Here is a 22,207-nt window from a genome sequence, read left to right as displayed (position 1 = left end):
TTGACATGTTCATAGGGAAAAAAACATTGTAAAAGACTTCAGCAATAATTTTTATTTTTTTAAGTTTATTTTGAGAGGGAGAGGGAGAGAGAGTGCGCCTCTAGTGGGTGAGGAGCAGAGAGAGAGGGAGAAAATCCTAGGCAGGTTCCATACTGTCAGTGCAGAGCCTGATGTGGGACTTGAACTCATGAACCATGGGATCTTGGCCTGAGCTGAAGTCAGGAGTCGGATGCTTAACTGACTGAGCCACCCAGGCGCCCCTCAGTAATAATTTTTAAAATATCGATTGCAAGTTAAAATGATAGCACTTTATATCCTAGGTTAAAGAATATATGTTAATAAAATTAATTTCACTTTTTCAAATAATGTCGCTACTAGAAAGTTTGAAATGGCCTGTGTGGCCTGTATTACAGTTCTTTTGGACAATGCTGATCTAAAAATCTGTCCCCCCTTCTTGTCCCCCCCTCCCCCCTCAGCTTCATCAGGTAACTGGTGAAGAATGCAGAGTTTGGGATGGAGAAGGAGAATGCTGTAGTGGTGTAGACATCAGTATAACTAGGTGGTTAAGTGGAAGGAACTTAACGACAGAGAGAGAAGGAGATTGGTAATTTAGGGAGGAAAAATTAAACTGTTTTCCACTTTGCTTATCCATTCCCCTAAACATTAATTAAACACTTTGGAAGAAAGTATATCTAACAAGACAAGCAAAAACAAATCTACAAGATTACCCCTGGCAATCTCTCCACTTGCCAGAAAATTCCAGCCTATTAAGTCTCTGGGATTGAACCAGGGTTTATGAATCAGAGTGTAGTTCAGGACTGGTTTGGGCATAGAAACCCAGGTCACATTGGGGGCTATGGATTTCGGGTCCTGAAGGGGGCACAAGTCACTCTTGTGCTAAGTCCTGTGTGCTCCATGATTGGGAAGCAAGACTTCTGGAAGACCAGAGGGCACATTGTTGTAGTGGATGGGGCTGGCAGGATGAGGAGGTCATCTGGCTCTCTTGATTTCAACCTGGATCCTGGGGTCAGGGATGGGGCTGGGAGGGGACAGAATGGCAAATTTGGCGAGACTCAGACACAAGTCTCGAACTTTGTAGCTTCGTCCTCTGTTAGCATTTTGAAAGGAATTTGAGCCATGTTTTGGAAATTCAGCCTTATAAATTTTTGTTTAAAAAAATAAAATTTTTTTTTTTTATTTGAGAGAGAAAGAGACAGAGAGACAGCATGAGCAGGGGAGGGGCAGAGAGAGAGGGAGACACAGAATCCAAAGACAGGTTCCAGGCTCTGAGCTAGCTGTCAGCACAGAGCCCGACGCGGGGCTCGAACCCATGAACCGTAAGATCATGACCTGAGCCAAAGTCGGATGCTTAACTGACTGAACCACCCAGGCGCCCCACAAATTTTTGTGTTTTAATGAGGATGTGTGTTCTGTCAAAAGGCCGAAGGTGAGCATTCTTACTTATCTCACTTGATTTTTGCAAAATAGAAGTTTTGTGCGTAAAAATATTGTCAGTATTGCACATTTGCTTCTTAAATGCCAGGCACTGGGCTTGTCATTTAACATCTCTTATCTCAGTTAATACAGTCACCCTGGAGAGTAAGGCTTTGTTTGTTTGTTTTAATAATGGGGAATTGAGAATCAGAGGTGAAAGGGTCCGCAGTGGTAGGGATGGTTGGCTCCAATTTCAGATGGTCGCCAGAGATGAGGCTCCCAACTGCCTTTTAAGGTGCTGAGTCTTAAACAGTCTTGCTTCCAGTTGAGGAAGGTGAAGTTACTTGTCCAGGTTGTGGCCTTGGTGATTGGCTAGGACTTGAACCTGGTTCCCTTGGATGCCCTCTCCTTCACAGTGGGGCTGAACCGGACCCCGAGGTCTCTGGAACTTGCCCTCCTTGCTCCATGGGGCCTGGATCTGGGGCTCCCAGGCCCCCTTTCCCCGGCTCCCCGTGCTCCTCAGTGAGCTGGTGGTTTGTGTGTTTCATGCTCACAGAGCCTTTCATACTGCGTTTGAAAACAGTTGCAGAAGGTTTGCTGTAATTAATTACATTTGACATACTTGGAACCGAGGCCTCCTGGATTCAGAATGCAAATTTATGCCCAGACAGATGTAAGGTATGCTTGGAGCCAAGAGCTCTGGCACGTCCCAGCCAGGGCCTACGGCGACGCTGGCTGCCCGATGGGACTACCATCGCTGGCAGTAGGCAGTGGAGGCACAGCTCAAACTTGGGGATGCCTGGAGCCCACGGGCTGTTGGAGGAGAAATAACTCTGGGCTTCATGATAGGAACCATGGTCTCAAGTCTGAGCCATGCTTCTAACTCAGCCAGAGCCTGGGGTAATTTCTCTTCCCTCTTAGGGCCTTCGTTTCCCCTATTGTACAGTCAGGGCTTGGATTTAGCTGCTCAGAAAGCATGTTTTGTCAGTTTGTTCCAGGCCGGGAGAGCAGTTAACCCAAGTCAGAGCTTGGAGGGCTGGCTTTTGGAAGGATTAATAGTGGAGGTGGGAAAGGCACGGAATAGAAGGGTAAAAGCAGGAGGCTGTTGGAACAGGAAAGAGAAGTAATCAGGACCTGATATTTAATACAAGATGTGGCTGATTTCTAGGGCTCCACGTTGAGAGGTTATGCATTCAGCCTCAGACTCCTGTCACCATCTGTCTCAGATACCAATCACCATGTGACAAATCACCCCGAAACATAGTGGCTTAATACAGCGCGATTTATTGTCTCTCATGGTTTCTGTAGGTTGGAAATTTGGGAGTAGCTCCATCAGTTGGTCTGGTTTAGAGTTTCTCTGTGATTGTGGTCACATGGTGGCCAGGGTCATCTTCATGCCTTCTTTACTCTCATATCTGGTGCCAGGGTTTGGAAGACTTAAGCAGTTGGAGCTCCTTGGGCATCCATCCGTCTGTCCATCCATCCATCCATCCATCCATTTTATGGGGTCTTTCCAGCATGGAGGCTTCATACATGGGAGACATGAGTCTCCCAAGGCACGTGTCCCAACAGAGAGAGAGTCAAGCAGACCCAGCATCTCCTTTCATGAGTTAGTGCCAGAAGTCATACAGCCTAACTTGTACCTCAGTCTATTGGTTGAAGCAGTTACAACGATATTTCCCATTTCAAAAGGAGAGATGTAAACCCCACTTCTCTATGGAGTTGTGTCAACATCACATGGAACATACATGGAGGGAATGTATATTGGTGTGGTCATCTTTGGAAATGTAAGCTGCCCTACCATCTGTCTACTCATCAGTCCGTCTGTCTAGCTATTTGCCTATTCATCTGTCTCTACCCGCCCACCCATATCATCTTTCTATCCTTCAGATGGCTTAGGATTATCTGCTCATCCATCCATTGACCCCATTCAATTACCTGACGTATCTTGAGTACCGAACATGGGTTAGATACAGGTAGGGTGCTTTCAGTAATGAGCTCAAAGGGGAGAATGAAACTATTAATTATTTAAAAATGTATTTAATGTTTTATTTATTTTTGAGACAGACAGAGTACAAGCAGGGGGAGGGCCAGAGAGAGGGAGACACAGAATCCAAAGTAGGCTCCAGGCTCTGACCTGTCATCACAGAGCCTGTTGTGGGGCTCGAACCCTGGAACCATGAGACCATGACCTGAGCCAAAGTTGAACGCTTAACTGACTAAGCCACTCAGGCGCCCTGAAACTAATAATTATTGAGAGCCTACTCGGTGTTAGTTTCTTTATCGCCCAAATAACTCCACGACGTAGAATTTTCATCATGGTTATTTTATAGGCAAGGAAACCAGGGTACGAAGAAGCTAACTCGCCTAGGGTTATTCAGCTAATTAGTGCCGGAGTCCTCACTGAGACCCCATTCATCAGACTGTCTCCATTCTGGCTTCTGAGTGTGAGATGGCTGTCCAAGAGTTGGTTCTCCACTTTTATTTTTCTTCTAAGTGAAAACAACTCCCCCCCATTATAAAATAATACATTCATTACAAAAACAAAACAGTACAGAAAAAATATTGTTACTTTTAAAAACTGCCCCAAATCCTCCTACCCAGAGACAACCACTGTTCACATTTGATGAGCATTATTTAAGTCATCTCTTTGCATTTTTAAACATATATGATTACAGTTTTATACAAATGGGATTATATTCTACATGCTGTTCTGAGTCTGCTTGCTTTCTTCTTTTTAAACTTCTGGGTCTCTTTTTGCATCAGTAAATAGAGATCTTTGTTATTACTTTATTTATTTTAATGTTTATTTATTTTTTTTAATTTTTGAGAGAGAGAGAGAGAGACAGCATGAGCAGGGGAGGGTCAGAGAGAGAGGAAGACACAGAATCCGAAGACAGGCTCTAGGCTCTGAAGTAGCTGTCAGCACAGAGCCTGATGTGGGGCTCGAACCCACGAATGGTGAGATCATGGTCTGAGCTTAACCGACTGAGCCATCCAGTCGCCCCTGTTATTACTTTATTGACTACATTGTATTTCTATTGTGTATATGTCCCTAAACTCAGTGCCCCGTTGGATTTTTGGTATTCCTAGACTTTTTACATGCAGGGTTTCTAGCTTATATAATCATCCCTTTACCATCACTCTCTAAAAGGCGTGTTGCTGAACTGTAGCGTATTTGCATTCTATAGGTGGTATTAGTTTTCCTTCCTACTAGGAGGTTGTGACTGCTCATCTTCTGTGTCGTGGCCATCATGTTGTATTGCCATTGATTTTAATCATTGGTGTCCTGATGGGCAAACTGATGAGGTTGAACATTTCTGAGTATACTTTTATTAGCTACTTGCATTTCTTCTTTTGTGAATTGCCTGTTCATGCATTTGGCTGATATTTCGCTTGGGGTATCTATCTTTTCCTTTTTTACTTATTTGTTTATTTATTCATATTTTTAATGCTTATTTTTGAGAGAGAGAGCACAGCATGTGCAAGTGAGTGGGGGAGGAGCAGGAGAAGATGGAGATCCAGAATCCAAATCAGGCTCCAGGCTCTGAGCTGTCAGCACAGTGCCTGACGTGGGGCTCGAACTCACAAGCTGTGAGATCATGACTTGAGCCAAAGTCGGATGCTTAATTGACTGAGCCACCCAGATATCCCTTTATTTATTTATTTTTTAGAATGTTTCTTCGTTATTGAGAGAGAGAAAGGCAGAGAGAGAGGGGAACAGAGGATCTGAAACGGGTTCTGTGCTGACAGCAGAGAGCTCAGTGAGGGGCTCAAACTCAGGAACTGTGAGATCATGACCTGAGCCAAAGTCAGATGCTTAACCAACTGAGCCACTAAGGTGTCCTTCCTATATTTTTTTAAACTAAATTTTGGATTTTAGGGGCACCTCTGTGGCTCAGTTGGTTAAGCATCTGGCTTTGGCTCAGGTCACGATCTCATGGTTCGTGGGTTCGAGCCCCGCACCGGGCTCTGTGATGACACTAGCTCAGATCCTGGAGCCTCCTTCAGATTTTGTATCTCTTTCTCTCTTTGACCCTCCCCTGCTCGTGCTCTCCCTCTCTGTCTCTCAAAAATAAATAAAAAACATTAAAAAAATAATAAAATTTGGATTTTAGAGATACTGACTCTTTGCTATTTAGATTTCAAGTATTTCTCTTTCTGGACTTTTTGTTTAAAAAATTTTTAAACTGCTGTTGAGTAGTGGTTGAATAAAATGTTTACTTTTAAAATGCTTACACTTTTGTGTTTTGGATTCTGACTATATTGTTTTGGTGTCACACTTAAAAAGACTTCCCCATATTAAGAATTTTAGTGAAAAACAGCCTACAGAATGGAAGAAAATATTTGCAAATCATGTATCTGATTGAGGGTTAGTTTCCAGAATATATAAAGAACCCCCTATAGTTCAACAACAAAAACCAAATAACCTGAGTTTTAAAAAATGGGCAGAGGGCTTGGTCAGACATTTTTTTAGAGAAGGCATACAGGTGGCCAACAGGCATATGGAAATATACTCAGTATCACCGATCATTTGAGAAATGCAATTTAAAACCACAATGAGAAATCACACCCATTAGGATAGTCACTAAAAAAAAATCCCACAACAACCCAGAAAGTAAGTGTTGGCATAGAAAATTTGGAACCCTATGTACTGTTGGTGCAGCTGCTATGGAAAACAGTATGGCAGTTTCTCAGAAAATTAAAAATAGAATTCTCATATGATCTGGCAATTCTCCTTCTGGGTATATATCCAAAAGAATTCAAAGCAGGATTTCAAAGAGATAATTAACCATCCATGTTCATTGCAGTGTCATTTACAATAGTCAAGAGGTAGAAGTAACTCACCGGTTCATTGATGGATGAGTGGATGAGCAAAATACAGCCCGTACACAAAAATGGAATATTATTCAGCCTTAAAAAAAGGAAATCCTGTCACATGCCAGAATGCGGATAAGCCTTGAGGATACTCTGCTAAGTGAAACCAGCCAGTCACAAGAAATGTGAATACCGTCTGATTCTGCTCACATGAGACATCGAAAGTAGCTGAGCTGGCAGAAACAGAAAGTAGAACGGTGGTTGCCGGGGAAGGGGGAAACGGGGAGATTCGCTCAGTGGCTGTAGACTTTCAGCTTTGCAAGATGAAAACGTTCCAGAGATCTGTTGCACAACACTGAATATGCTTAGCACTCTCGCACCGTACACTTAAAAATGGCGACGCTGGGGAAAAAACGACGTCGAACGTCAATGTTATTTAACCAATCAACAGTTTGTCTTCTAGGAACATTCACGGAAGGAATAGGTGTGTCTGGATACCGTGTGAGAAGTGCATGAGTGCTCATAATTATTTATACGATCCAACACCTTGAAACCAAAAAAAAAAAAAGAATTTAAAATCATTCATCCTATTTTTTCTATTATTTTATATACCTTTTGTTTTCGTACATTTAAACTGATGATCTGTTTGGAACATATTTGCTTTAGAGGAGGAGCATAGAGATTAGGCTCGTTTTTCCCCCCGGATGTCTAGCTGCTTGATGTAATACCAACAATTGAACACTCCCTCTTTTCCTCCTGGATTTGAAATGCTGTCTTTGTCTGTTATTAAATTTCCATGTACTCAAGTCTCTCTCTGGACTCTGACGCTCTCTGAGTGTACCGGTATAACACTGTTTTAATTTGATCACTTTTACATAAACTTTAACACTGGAATCATGTCTAAGAACTGACCTATACAGTAGTTCGTGTACATTGCCATGTATGTTGTTCACCAGGTTGGGCTGTTTTCTAGTATGTTTTTTCACTGGGCAGACTCTCCTTGTTACCCAGACTGACCTCATTGTCTCTATAGGTGCAGACACTGAAGTTCAGTGAGATTTGATAACTTGTTGTGGGTGTCTAATGGGTGCTCTCTTTCACCACGTCTGGGAAGTGACAGTGCAGAGACTGGAGTCTGAGTCCAGCCATGAAGTCTGTGGAGTACCTGTAACCACATGCTGTATCCCACGGATGCTCAGCTATCTTTCCTTGGGGACCACGTGTGCCCTGGCACAGAGTGGTGCTAATACGTGCTTGTTGAATTGGATGAGAAGCAGTAGTCATGGCTTATTCAAAACAGATATTCCTAAACGGATTATTCCCTGGTTGCAGTTAGATGTATGCTAATATTTGTTTTAATAAGTTAATTTTTAAATAATTGAAGTAACCTAATGATATTACAGTGAAATCAGAAAGTAAGGAAATAGAAAGACTATGGTAGATAAATGCCAGCCCTCTTATATTCGCTATTAAAATTTCGCTGTATTTCCCTCTAGTTATTTTATAAACATATTTTTATTATTTGAATCATAATGTATTAGTTTTGCCTCCCGCCTTTTCCTTCCCCCATCTTTTGTCTTCCTAATTGTCATTTTTAAAGACTCCATATTAGTCACAGAAAACAATGAACGTAGTTTATTTAACCCATACTCTATTGTTGCACGTTTAGGTTGGTTCTAATTTTTCTCTTTAATATGGTTACACTGTAATGAACATTTTCATGTATAGAGTATTCTGATACTTTAAAGCCTTCGCCTTTGGATATATTCCCTAAGAGAGAGTATGGAATCAAGGGTAGACGTTAGTTAAATACATTTCCATATATCCTATTTTTGGGGGAGCAGTTGTTGGTTGCAGGCTTTGGGAATCTCTATTGATTTGGGAAAGAAATACAGCAAATTCTTAAAAAAGATATTCCATTGACTTTATTATTATGAAAGGGGTTCATGTTCGATGAGGAAACCTAGAACCTATATGTAGAAAAGACTTCATAATCGCACACTTCTCCAAGATGAGCTCTTTTAATTTCATGTCTGTTCTTATTTATTTACTGTATCAGTATTAATTTTTCATTAAATTCTTTTTAATTTCATTTTATTAGCCAGAATTGTCTAATAACTTGTTTTTCTGCATTTGTACTGATAAACCATTTTTGGATGACAGTCCTTCCTCTTTCAAGATCCTACACAACTTCTGAATTTATTGATCCATTAAATATTTGCCCTAATTATGGCTGACAGTTCCTGATAGGTGCCAAGGTGACGAATCAATATGGATTCTGTTCACAGCCACATATAACGTGCTATAGAAAGTGTTCAGTGTTCTAAGACCGGTTGCCGAGCGTGTTGAGTGGAGGGAAAGGTGAATTCAGATAAAGAGTCCAGGGCATCTTCTTGGAGGAAGTGGTATTTGAGTGTGACGTTGAAGGACAGATAGGATTTGAGGGTCTAAAGATGAGTCTGTGGGAGGAAAGGGTTGGAACAGAGCATTCTGGGCCAATGAAATCGGATGAATCATCAAAGAAAGATGAACTTTGGTGAATTTTTAGCATTGAGCACTTATTATTATAAATCTAATTCCTTGAAAGCTGATGACTCACAAAACTCTGCCCAAATGCGGTTATCCTTCATGTGAGCTCACCAGAATGTTCCGTTAATCAGAACTCGTCTCTGAGGGGGTGCAGGTAGGTGGGGAGTTAGAGGGGGAAGTCAAGGGGTAGGCAAACTAGAGGAAGAAAGCGAGTCTTTGGTCATCTGGTCTGACGTCAGAACGGTGTTTAACTCTGCAAAGTGCTTTTGCAGGTGCGATCTCACTCCTGCCTCCTGGAGTCCTCACAGAAGTGACCTCTGCAGGGCCTCTGCCCCACTGGGCAGCGGCAAACTTTTGTGACTGACCCACCGGAAGGAATACATTTTATATCAACATCTCGTACGCACGTACTCATAAAAGTCAAGCAAAAGCAGAGAACAGTATTTATACTTAACCTCTTGTGATGCTTTCTGATATATATTTTTTAATTTTTAAATTTGTTTATTTATTTTAGGGAGAGAGAGTGCATGCAAGCAGGGGAGAGGGGCAGAGGGAGAGACAGAGAGAATCTTCTTAAAACATTTTTTTTTAATGTTTTATTTATTTTTGAGAAGAGAGAAAGAGACGGCATGAGCACGGGAGGGTCAGAGACGGAGACACAGAATACGAAGCAGGCTCCAGGCTCTGAGCTAGCACAGAGCCCAACGCGGGGCTCGAACCCACAAACTGTGAGATCATGACCTGGGTTGAAGCCGGATGCTCAACCTACTGAGCCACCCAGGCACCCCTTTTTTTTAAATTTCTTTTTAAGAGACAGAGAGAATCTTAAGCAGGCTCCAGGCCCACTTCAGGAGCCTGACATGGGGCTTGATCCCACGACCTTGGGATCATGACCTGAGCTGAAACCAAGAGTCAAGATGCTCAACCGACTGAACTACTCAGGCACCCCTGCATTCTATTCTTAATTCTCTCTCTCTTTTTTTTTTAATTTAAAAAAATTGCTGGCTGAGTTTGGGGTGTCATTTTCCCTCGTAGAAGCACTGTTGTGTAGAATATGAGATAATGAGCTATTTTGGGGTCTGCCTTGCAAAATTGTCATGAGGATAGAAACTGATTCACCTGTAAAATGAAGAGATTGGACTTCACAGATGTCTGAGGGTTTTCTTATGAATTCCAGCTGTAGTTGGTTCTTGGTTCCACGGATGGGCCATGCTGGGGAAGATGCTGAGATTGATTAGTGATGTCTGTCACTGGGAAGGCAGTGTGTGGCAGCCTAGCTCACATGTGCTGCTCCTGGGCCGGCCGGCGTCGTGGGCCCCACTTAGTCCATGGCTGGGTGGTTCGAAGGGCTTATAAAGGATTGAGAAGCTGGCTGTCTAGTACTGCTACCAAGAGATGGGTGGATTTGAGTCCATATTTTCTAAATGCGTATATTAAAATATCTTAAAGCCGTAGTAACTGAATGAGGGTCAACCTGGCATAGGCATATATAGGCAGATAGATGTAAAAGATTACAGTCCAGAAACAAACCCAGCACATTCCTCTACGTATTAACTGTCATTCCCCTGCCACCTTGGTTTGGTTAATTTTGCTTTTAAAATATTGTAATAGTTGATCAAGATCTTTCCCTATTATTCTGTTTTCAAAATTTGTATTAGTTTCACTTTTACATATTCTATCAGATGAATGCTGGAATCATTTTTAAAGGTAAAAATTGCCTGAGGATGGTAATTGTATTAAGTGTATGCACTGAACTGAGTAGGAAGGGCATTCTTAACCAAGATAGTGTTTTTCTGCCCATTAAGGTTGTGGTCTGTCTCTTTCTTTGTTCATGTTCCCTTAAATGACCCACAGTAAAAATTTCCACCTAAGTTTTGGACTTTTATTTTATTTTATTTTATTTTAGAGAGAGCATATGAGCCGGGGAGAGAGGCTGAGGGAGAGAGAGAGAATGAGAATCCCAAGCAGGCTCCATGCCCAGTGTGCTGCCCTATGCAGGGCTTGACCCCACAACCCTGATCATGACCTGAGCCGAAATCAAGAGTCAGACACTCATTGGCTGAGCCACCCGGAAACACCTTGGAAACTTATTTTTAAGTATATTCCTGGGTATTTGGTATTTTTGACTGTAAGGGGGATCATTTCCCTCATTGTGTTATTTTGTCTAATTAATTCAAGTACATAGAAAAGTTACTGGATTTTATGTGGCTGTTTTGTTAGTGGATAACTACCATATTTTAAAAAACTTTTTATTTTTAGAGAGAGAGTGTGCATGCACTGGTAGGAGATGGGTGGGGGGAGAGAGCGAGAGGGAGAGAGCGAGAGAGAGAGTGAGAGAGAGAGAGAGAGAGAGAGAGAGAGAGAGAGTGTCTGAAGCAGGCTCCACGCTTAGCAGGGAGCCAGATGCTGGGCTTGATCATGACCTGAGCCCAAAACAAGAGTCAGACACTCAGCCCACTGAGTCACCCAGGCACACCCCACCCCCATATTATCTTCTTAATCCAGTGGTTCCTTGTGGGTTTTAGATAGATTGTAATAGATGCAGATAATATTCATTTCCCTTCTTCTTTTACAACATTGTCCTTTTCTTTTTCTTATATGTTGACTAGGCCTTCTGGGTAGTTTGAATAGTAGCAGGGATAACAAGTATTCTTGTATTGTCTTATTTCTTTTAGTAGAAAGGATTCTAGCATTTTCTAATTAAGTCTGAAGTTTTACTTTGGTTTCTGATACGTTTTCTTTTTTACTTTTTTATTAAAATTTTTTTTAAATGTTTATTTTTGAGAGAGAGAGAGAGTGAGCACACAAGCAGGGAAGGGACAGAGAGAGAAAGGGAAACACAGAATCAGAGGCAGGCTCCAGGCTCTGAGCTGTCAGCACAGAGCCTTATGTGGGACTCAGACTCAGACTGTGGGATCATGGCCAGAGCTGAAGTCAGACCCTCAACCCGACTGAGCCACTCAGGGGCCCCATATTTTTTATCACTAAGTAAACATCTTCTGAGTTGCTAAGTTCATTTTTATTTTTGTTTTTAACTTTACCAAGATGGAGGTGAGTGGTATGATTTAGGGGTGCTTTTCACTCTTCTGTGTTTGAATTTTTCTTTTGCAGTGGAGTGTGACTCATCCCCTTTCCCACTGTAAAACTGTTCAGTAATAAGAGGGGGGAGAAGAATGATGAACCTTAAACAAATACCTTACATTATATGCCCAGATGGCCATATGGTTTTCTTACTTTGATCTGCTGATGTGATGAATTATATTAATAGATTTCCTAATACCAACCCTCCTGGAAGGAGCCCATTTTGTTCACGGTGTTCCATTATTTTAATACACTGCGGATCCCTTTAGCAGCATTTTGTGTCCATCTCCGTTAGTGAAATTGTCTTGCGGTTTTATTTTTAATGTGCTCTTTTTGTCATTTTTAAAACGGGGATTAGGCTAGTACCGTGGGTTCTACGTTGGGAAGCTTCCCACATTTTCAGTGATCTGGGACAAGGCGGATAAAGTCCCTGCAAATTGTGTACCTGGTGGTGGTAGTTGCTGAGGTGGTTGTGTTGAGAAGGATTCTGAGGTCCCGTTGTGTGTAAACAATTGAGTGTATTGTACAAATGTAGGAAATGAGAGTTTAAGCATGCATCCAGATGTTTATTTGTAGTGCCTGCCAGCAAAGATTTATATTGCGTGGGAATTATCTGTCTTTTGAAAGTTTAAAAGGACTAGCCTTTATAACTCTCTATCTTGTTATGCTTTTGGAAATAATTCTTTTCTTTTGTCATCCTTTCTTCAGTAATTTTTTGGCTCTGGTTCTGGTTGAAAGTAATTTTGGTCATTTATATTTTCTTAAAAACTTATCCATTTCATCACGAATTTGAACCATATTTGCATAGAAAGAATACAACTTACAAAAATGTCCTCTGGTTATATTTTCTAATCTGATTTTTCCCCCTTTATGAGTTGGCTGAATGCTAATATCCACTCAAAACTTTGAAGTAGTTTGTCACTTCTCGCTATTTAAAACACTTCTAAATTGTTATGTTTATGTTAAATCCATCCTTTTGCCTTCTTGAGATATTTTAAGAAATTGAGTCCTTCTTAGCTCTTTATTTTTCTCTGGTTAGTAATAAAAATGTTTAGTCAATGAATTTTCCTCTGAGTACGCTTTTGGTCTATCCTGTAAACCTACTGTGAATTGTAACTATTTTCTAAATATTTCATAGTTTTAGTTTTCATGTTCTCTTAAAATTTTTTTAATGTTTATCTTATTTTATTTTATTTTATTTTTGAGAGAGAGAGAGAGAGCATGAGCAGGGGAGGGGCAGAGAGAGAGGGAGACACAGAATCTAAAGCAGGCTCCAGTCTCCGAGCTGTCAGCACAGAGCCCAATACAGGGCTAGAACTCACAAACTGTGAGATCATGACCTGAGCTGAAGTCAGATGCTCAATTGACTGAGCCACTCAGGTGATTTTAAAGTATTTAAGTTTTGTGATTCCCTTTTTTATATTAGTATTTCTGTTTACTCGTTTTCAGCTAAATGTGAGAGACGGTTGCCAACGATGGTTTTGCTTTTGGTAATTTATAGAAAGTTTTGGAATCCTTTTTTTAAATATCAGTTTGTGTAAATATTTCATTTCCATTTTGGGGCTTTCTCTTTGCTACATATACATCTCTTTCTCCATTTTGTATATCATGGACATTAATCACATTTTTCACACTCCCTATAGAGCCCTAATAATTTTGCTTTTTCATTTGTTATTTCAAGAATTTGAGAATCTGTTAATGTCTTCTCATAGTATAATGTTTCTTTTGGTGTTACCTTGGCTTTTTTTATTTTACTTTATATATTTTATTGCTGGGTTACTTAACAGAAATACATGCCTGCCTGCTCACATTTTATTATGGGTTGTACTCCTAATCTGTAAAAATAGGTCCTCCTTGACCTGTTCTATGTTTTCTGCTTTCAAAGCTGTAGTTTTTCCTCATTTTTATAAAGCATTTCCTGATTTCACCTTTAATTGCAGTGATTTTTATCAAGTACTTTCTGCTCTCTATTGTTGGAGTTTACCTGGTATAATTGTGCATTTAACTTCTTATTTTACTTTTTCTTTTAACCTTGCTGTGCCCTTTAGAAAAATTGCTGTATTTCTTTCACATAGCCTGTAGTTTTTTTATATTTAAAAATTCAGAGTCTGAGCCTCTGTGTCTTCTAATATGGAGCTTACCCCAAGTTATATTTATTATAATACCTAATGTCTTTTTTAAACTTCTTTCATCTAATTATAGTGTTCTCTTTTCTAGGTACTTATATAACTGAGAAGGTATTTTTGATTCCTTCTCATGTGAATGGCAGCTTGGATGAATAGAGCATCTTGGGTTACGTGTTTTATCGCTTAGTACTCCGTAGATGCTCTGTAGCCTTATGTCGTGAATAATGGATAATTCAGAGGCCACGTGGTATTTTATGTTCATGGTTGACTCCCACCCCCTCCCACCTCAACCTTCCTGAATGCCTGTAGCATTCTTTTCCCCCTTGACATTTAAGGGATATTCCAAGCAATATCCATGTTTTGGTGTCTTTTCATTAGTTTGAGAGGTGCATGGAATGTACTTTGTCTACAGATTTAGCTCTTCATAATAGGAACATTTTAGTTCCATTGTGTCCCACCGGGCTCCTTTCTTCTTGGAATGGCAGTTACCCATATATATCCATATTGCCCTATTGTTTGTTTTCTGCTTTCTCTCGCGTTTTGATGATTTGAGCCTCTGTTTCTCTCTTTGGAGGTTTGTAAGTGCTTCTCAAGTGTGTCTTTGCTCGCCTTAACTCTGATTTCAGTGCTGACAGCCCGGCCCGGCCCCGCTCCTGATGAGCGTTATCATTCCCCTGTGCCATTATTTGATTCCTTCCATCCTCTTCTGAATTATCCTTGAGCTAACCCTTCATTTCACTCTGTTCTTGTTTTCTTTAATTTTGCTGGGGGTGCAAAGGAGAGTCTGTCTAAAACTTATTTTGGCTTCCTGGAGTAAAGCTTTTACACGCTCCTTCCTTGAATCTTGAGTAGAACGCTTTTCTCCCCCTTTTTTTTTTTGGTTACCCAATTTTGTCGCATTTGTTTTCTCCCCCGCTGGCTTCGTTTGCTCCTCCTTAATGAGGACAGGATGACTTAGTGCAGTGTAGACCCTACAGTGATACCAGTGGCAGCTTCCTCAGGTCTTGAGGTGAAAGGGGCGGGCCAGATGTTGTCCCCTGTCCATGACAGGTGGGGGACACCGCGGCCAGAGGTTGAAGGCTCCGGGCTGGGGCTGTAGATTCTCTCAGTCTGGGTCCCATCATTGTGAGGCCACACTGTGATGTGCCCAGTGGTTCCGCCTGGACTCTTTCCTGATGGGGTCAAGGTTGAGTTGGAAAGTAGAAGGTAAGCCACCCCTGGGATGTCTGGGATTCCCTCTTGGTCCTGTCAGCAGCCCTAGGGGTGACACATTTGATTTTCCTCTTACTGTTCTGTGTCAGAATCTTGAGGAGGGCGGCCACGGGATGGGTCCTTGCGACACCCTTTCACGTACCCTCACGTCCCTGACATCCAGCAGAAATTCCTCGGCGGGTGGGGTTGTGTGTGAAATCCCCTTCTAGATTTCAGGACCCTTTTTTTTTTTTTTAAGTTTTTAATTGTGTTAAAATACAGTAAGTAACAAAATGGATCGTCATCGCCTTTTTTTGTGGGGGCGGCTCCGTCGTGTTAAGTACACGTACATCACTGTGCTACAGAATTGATCTTGTGAAATGGAAATTCTCCGCAAAGAACTCTCCAGTCCCCACCCCCCTCCCAGCCCCTGGCAACCACCATTCTACTTCCTGTCTCTGAAGTTGACTAAGTACTTCCTAGAGGGAATCATACAATGTTTGTCTCTGTGACCGGCATCGTGGCCTCAGGGCTCTTCCGTGTTGTAGCACGTGTCAGTCTCCTTCCTTCTCAAGGCTGCAAAATTCCACGGCACGTACGGAAGCCAGTTTGTTTATCCCCTCATCTGTCGGTGGACACTTGGGTTACCACGAGTAATACTCCCGTGCGCGTGAGTGTACGGACATCTCTTCCAGATCCTGCTTTCCCTTCTTTTGGGTCTATACCAAGAAGTGGAATTACCGGATCGTACAGTAAGCGTGTGTTCAATCTTTTGATAAGCCCCCGCAACTGTTTTCCTCTTGCGTAAAAAAAGCGTGACAGGGACACCTGGGTGGCGGTTAAACGTTCGATTCTTGACTTCGGCTCAGGTCCTGATTTCGTGGTTTGTGAGGTCGAGCCCCACATCAGGCTCTATGCTGACAGCACAGAGCCTGCTTGGGATTCTGCCTCCTCCTCTCTCTGCCCATCCCCTGCTTGCACGCACGCTCTCTCTTTCTCTCAAGGTAAATAAAAATAAGCTTATAAAAAACATTACGGAAAATTTCAGAAGCATGCTGAATGAATGAACAGAGCTCTAGAGCGCCCACCGCGTCCCATGGTCCAGTTTCAGCCGCCATCAACACGTTGCTCTTCTTTATTACCTGTGCCTCCCCCTGCTCCCCCTACTCGGTGGGAGGGTGGTTATTACATTATGACAGCGGTGGCAGGAAGTCTTAAGTAGGTAAACTGGACAGTCCGAGCTGAAGGCCTGGGTAAGTGGAAATACCCACAGAACTCCTTCCCCTGTTGCCACGTGGAGCATTCCCAGCGCCCACAGCGTGTCCTCGGGTCCTTTGTCAGCTGCCACCTCTTCCCCCAAGAGGCAGCGGCTCTTCTGATCATCTTCCCGTTAGACGGGTTCACCTGGTCTAGCGCTTTGTAGAAACAGTGCCTCCTGTTTTCATATTCCTGTGGTCAGTCTCTCGGGGGGGCGGGGGGCGAGCAGAGAAGGCGTGGGGGGTCCCTGCCCCGTCTGCCACGTAGGCCTCCCCTCTCTCACCCCTCGGCGGTCCTGGAGTTCACCGTCAGGTTAGCTTGCCACTGCCTTTGGTCTTTGTTTTCATTCATCCTGCAAGTGTTATAAATTAGGAGCCCCGTGACAAAGCCCTGGCATTTAAAACTCATTTTGTTTAAGACCAACTAAAACTCGATGTGTTGAACCCCTCCTTTTTGTTATAAAAGCGGTTTTCCGTCTAGTAAAGTTTTGAAATACAGAGAATTACGGGCACGTAAATCCCTCGTTATATCGCATTGTAATCACAATCGGCAGTTCTCTGTTAACTTTGTCTTTTTTCTGGGTGGCCTCTTATCCTTTGTGTATCACAGCCATCACCATAGCGCACACGGTTTTATACCCTTTTCCTTTAACATTGATGTGTCAGTCAGTGTTCTCCTGGCTAGCAGCGGCAGTGTCTGGTGGTCCTTTTTTATTGGCTCCACGGTAGTGGTCGTAGGGGGTGTCATTGGAGCATTTACACTGTGCCTTCTACTGTTTTGAGCCTTCCTGTCTCAGACCTTGCACCGAACCTTAAGTTTCACACCATACCTGCGAGGCATGTGCTGTTACTCCCATTTTATAGATGGAGAAATTGAGGCCGAGTGAAACAAGTCACACATTTGGTGGATAAGGAAGCCAGAAACTAAACCCAGGCATCCTCACTCCCGTCTTCAACACCTGTGCCCAGGCGATAACTCTGTCATTTCTTTGAGTTGGCTGTACAGGGATCTTTCCCTCCATTTTGCAGACGGGTAAACTGAGCCCGAGAGAGGAAAAGTGACTCATCTGAGGGGAGGCAGCAAGATAGACCCAGGCTGGAACCCTCTCCCCCTTTCCTGGAGGTCCTTTGTTCTGCTTGGGGGGGGGGGTCCTGCCTTGTCTGCATTTCTGCCTTAGGGCAGAATCACCCCTTCTTTTCAGTCTTCTGGTTTTCCTTTATTGTTGCCTGACATTCCTTCTGCAGCCCCAAGGCTCCTGACCTCTCCGGGCCTCAGTTTCTTCATCTTTAAAATGGGCCTCCCCACTCCCCCACTATCAGGGCTGTGGCTTCAGCCCTTCTCTCCCCACCCGGCCAGCCCGGCGCCCTCCCAGACGCTTGCAGGGAGCTCTACTCGCGGCTGAGCGAGCATCTGCTTCCCCATCTGGTCCCAACTTTTTCCTTAATTACCCACTGAATTGGCTCTAACAAAATGCTGACAACTTGAGTGAGACATTAGCGGATCCATCCGCGCCTGTGCCAGGGTTTCGCGGGCTTTTCCGGGCCGTGACGCACTCCAGCGCGGCGAGGTCCCTTGTCCCTTGGCTGGAGTCCCCGTCCCGGCTGAGTGGCGGGCCACCTCGTGGCGCTGCACCCAGGCCCTCTGGGTATCTTCAGGGCTGGCTCCCAGGCCCGGACGTGGGTTTTTGTCTTCTCTCCTGCCCCTCCCTTGGTCTCTGACCTTTCAGGTCTTTTGTGCCTACCTAACAGTCTCCAGATAAATTTGTTTGGTTCATTTCTTCACTTCCCTAGCTGGCCTCGAAGCAGTGGGACTAAGTGTGCCACAGCAGGGAGAAACTGGCCTGCGTTTTCTTGGCTTCCAGGTGGCCCCCACAGGGACCTTTTTGGGGGCCGTTTCCCATCCGCATAAAGGGATCTGATAAGGTGTGATGCCGACTCTAAGTCTGGTTTCCTGGATTCTAAGAAAAAGCTGAGCTTCTGTTTTCTCATCGTAAGTCGGGTAGGTTGAGGCAGAGGCTTCCTGGTTGGGGTGAAGAACATAGGCTCAGGCGCCAGCCATTCTGCATTCTAGTCTTGCCTCTACTGTTTCCTCCCTGTGTGACCTCGGGCAGGTTGTTGAACCTCTCTGTGTCTCAGTTTCTTCTTCATAAATTGGCGTTCACAGAACATTGTGAGAGTTAATACACGTAAAGCAACTGGCATGCGGTCACTCAAATGTCACCTGCTCCTTATCTTTTATGTGTAGGACGTTAAGTTAATATACTCATTTCAGGGCACGTGATCATTTTTGGCTCATTACAATCCTTCCCTGCTTAATTTAGTTAATTCTTTTTATCCCCACCCACTCTCCTGGCCCTGCTCCTCTGCTCTCTCCAGTATTCTGTGTATTTAACACGCATCTTTTTTGTTCATACGTGTTCTTGCAAAGTGTGTGCTGCTGTTTGGGTGCATGTTTACAAAGTGTCCATTCAGCGTCCTCGTGTCCAGATCTCATTCTGTTCTCAATTGGGCCTCTCAGCTCTAGGTGTTTGAGCTCCACCAGGTTACTTTGAGCCGCTGGGTGGGTTTTCCCCATCCGCCGCTCCGGGATGGGTAACCAGGCCTCACCTTCCCCCGCCCCTGAATAAAGCTGCGGCGAGCACCCTTGTCCGTGCTCCTGTGTGGGCTTCAGGGAGACCTTCGTGACGACGTGGACCCAGGTGGGGAGTTAGGGCTAGAATGAAAAAGAGGATATTTGAAAGATGTGAAAGGAATGGCTGTCGTCATTCCCCAAATTGAGTGAATCATAGATAGTACTTAGCCAGTCAAGAAATGGACGGTCTGTTGGGCTTGCCTTGAATCCTAGCTGAGGACTGCTTTTGTTTTTTGTATTTGAACTTGAAACCAGACGGATGAACATGCTCTTTGAAAACAATTCAGATGATGCAGAAGTCAGCGGTATAATGGAAAGAGCCCCTTCGCATTGCCCCCCACCCTCCTAAGCCCCGTTTCCGGTAGGTAAGCCCTGGTGACCGTGGAGTATCTCATGGTGGGTCTTTTTTTTATTCACACAAATGTGAACCATTCATATTGTCGTGCAGCTTAGCTCTGCTCACCTAGTAGGAGGTCATAGGGTCATTTCACGTTAGCCCCAGTAGATCTGTTGCGATTTTTATCAGTGTTCCCAGTTCTCTTGTCAGAATCTGCCATAGTTTATGTTACTAGCTTCTTTCTGAAAAAAATTTTTTTAATGTTTTATTTATTTTTGAGAGACAGAGAGAGACAGTGTGAGCAGGGGAGGGTCAGAGAGAGAGGAAGACACAGAATCTGAAGACAGGCTCCAGGTTCTGAGCTGTCAGCACAGAGCCCGACGCAGGGCTCGAACCCATGAACCATGAGATCATGACCTGAGCTGAAGTCGGACGCTCAACCGACTGAGCCACCCAGGTGCCCCACTAACCCCTTTCTGATGGGTATTTTGGATGTTGCCAGTTTTCTGGCCCTTATAATTTGAAAACCAGCACTTCTTGTGGTGTTGGTCTGTTGGTGATAAAATCCTTCTTTACAGATATTTTTCCTCCCTGTCACATTCTGAGTTGACAGGTGTTTGTTTTTTTCTTTTCAGTACTTAAAAGATGTTGCTCCATTGTCTTTATGTTTTATTTTATTTATTTTATTTTTTAATGTTTGTTTATTTTTTAAAGAGAGAGAGAGAGAGTGTGTGTGAGCAGGGGAAGGGCAGAGAGAGTGGGAGACACAGAATCTAAAGCAGGCTCAGGTTCCGAGCGGTCAGCACAGAGCCCGACACGGGGCTCGAACTCAGGAGTCATGAGATCATGACTTGAGCTGAAATCAGACATTTAACTGCCACCCAGGCACCCCTCTTTTTTTTTTTAATGTTCTTTAAATTTATTTATTTTGAGAGAGAGAGAGAGAGAGAGAGAGAGACAGAGAGCGAGAGAACAAGCTGGCGGGAAGCAGAGAGAGGGGGAGAGAATCCCAAGCTGACTTCATGCCATCAGCGCAGAGCCCGATGTGGGGCTTGAACTCACAAATCTGTGAGATCATGACCTGAGCCGAAGTCTAGAGTCAGATGCTACACTGACTCAGCCCCCCAGGTGCCCCTGCTGCCTTACGCTTCAGTGTTTTTGGTGAAGAGGTGACTGTAGTTCTTCTTTTGTTCCACTGTATGTTACATCTTCTTAAACTTCCTGGCCACTTTTTAGATGTTCTTTCTATCCCAGGTTTTAAGCAATCTGATTGTGATGTACCTTAGAGTGGCTTTCTCTATGTTTGTTCTGCTGGGGATTCGTTGAGCGTCTGGGTTCTGTGGGTTTGTAGTTTGCACCGGATTAAAAACTCTGGGCCATTATTTCTTGAAATACCCTTTTTTCTCTTCTCCCTTGTTCCTCTTCTTTCTGGACTACAGTTGCATCTATATTAGGCCTTTTGATGTTGTCCCACAGCTCATGATGCCCTTTTTATTTTTGTCCCTCTTTTTTCCCTCTGTGTTTCATTGTTTACAGTTTCTGTTGTTGTGTCTTCAAGTCCATCAACTCTTTTCTTCTTCAGTATCTGATCTGTTCTTCATCCAGGAGTTGTTATTTTTTCATGTCTGGAAGTTTGATTGGAATCGTCTTTAAATCTCCTGTGTCTCTGGGGCGCCTGGGTGGCTCAGTCAGTTAAGCGTCTAACTTCAGCTCAGGTCATGATCTCCCGGTTCGTGGGTTCAAGGCCCCACATCGGTCTCTGTGCTGACAGCTAGCTCAGAGCCTGGAGCCTGTCTTCAGAGTCTGTGTTTCCCTCTCCCTCTGGCCCTCCCCTGCTCACGCTGTCCCTCTCACTTTCTAAAATAAAAATAAAAACATATAAAAAAATTTTTTTTAATTTCATGTGGCTCATGTTTTTCCTTCCTTCTGGAATTTATGGGGTACATGTATGATAGCTCTATTAATGTCCTTCGAGTCTGTCTTCTAGGTCATTTCTGGGTCTCTTCCTATTAACGAGTTCTTTTGCTTCTTTCATGCCCAGTGATTTTTTTGACTGACATTGTGAACTTTGCATTGCTCAGTGCTAGATGTTTTAGTATCCCTTTAAATATTTTTGTGCTTTATTCCCGTATTGCTGTTGTGCATATCTCCTGATTGCTGCCTAACTACCACACATAGTGGCTGAAAACCACGCAGATTTATGACCTTATAGTTCTGGAGATTGGAAGTCTAAGTTGGAGTTCACTGTGTTAAAGTGAAGATGTTGGCAGGACTGCGTTCCTTCTGGAAGTTCTGGGGTGGTGGGATCTGTTTCTTTTTCTAGCTTCTAGAGGCTCCGGCTCCATTTCTCCATCTTCAAAGCCAGCAGTGTGGGGCACAGTCCTTCTCATGCTGCCTTTTCTCTGGTTTGTCTTCTACTTAGAAGGACCCCTGTGCTCATCCACATAACCCACGGTGGTCTCCCCACCTCAGGGTCATCTCATTAGTAAGCTTAATTCCATTTGCCTGTATCCCAACGTCCACAGGTACAAGGGATTTGGATGTGGACACCTTGCGGGGGAGCCATTGTTCTGGCTGCCACAGCAGTTACACCGTGTAGGACCACCAGAGCAGTCTTTACAATAGAGCAGGGTTTGGCATACTATATCCATGGAACCAGTCTGGCCTGCCACCTGTTTTTGTAAATAAAATTTTATTGGAACACAGCTAAGCTCATTCATTTTTGTATTGCCTATGGCTGGTTTCATTCCACAGTGCGACCTGCAAAGCCTAAAATATTGACTGGCCTTTAAGGTGTACTGAC

General features: G+C 43.4%; 1 protein-coding gene across 1 annotated transcript in view; it reads left to right on the top strand.

Moving 5' to 3' along the window:
* The window catches only part of ZNF618 (zinc finger protein 618), a 171,233-nt gene that overhangs the window by 10,227 nt on the left and 138,799 nt on the right, over positions 1-22,207 (top strand). The window lies entirely within an intron of this gene.

The sequence above is a fragment of the Suricata suricatta genome, chromosome 13 (assembly GCF_006229205.1).
Source record: "Suricata suricatta isolate VVHF042 chromosome 13, meerkat_22Aug2017_6uvM2_HiC, whole genome shotgun sequence".
Taxonomy (NCBI): Eukaryota; Metazoa; Chordata; class Mammalia; order Carnivora; family Herpestidae; genus Suricata; species Suricata suricatta.
The sequence above is the reverse complement of the archived record's forward strand: the minus strand, read 5'-3'. Positions and strand labels throughout refer to the sequence as shown.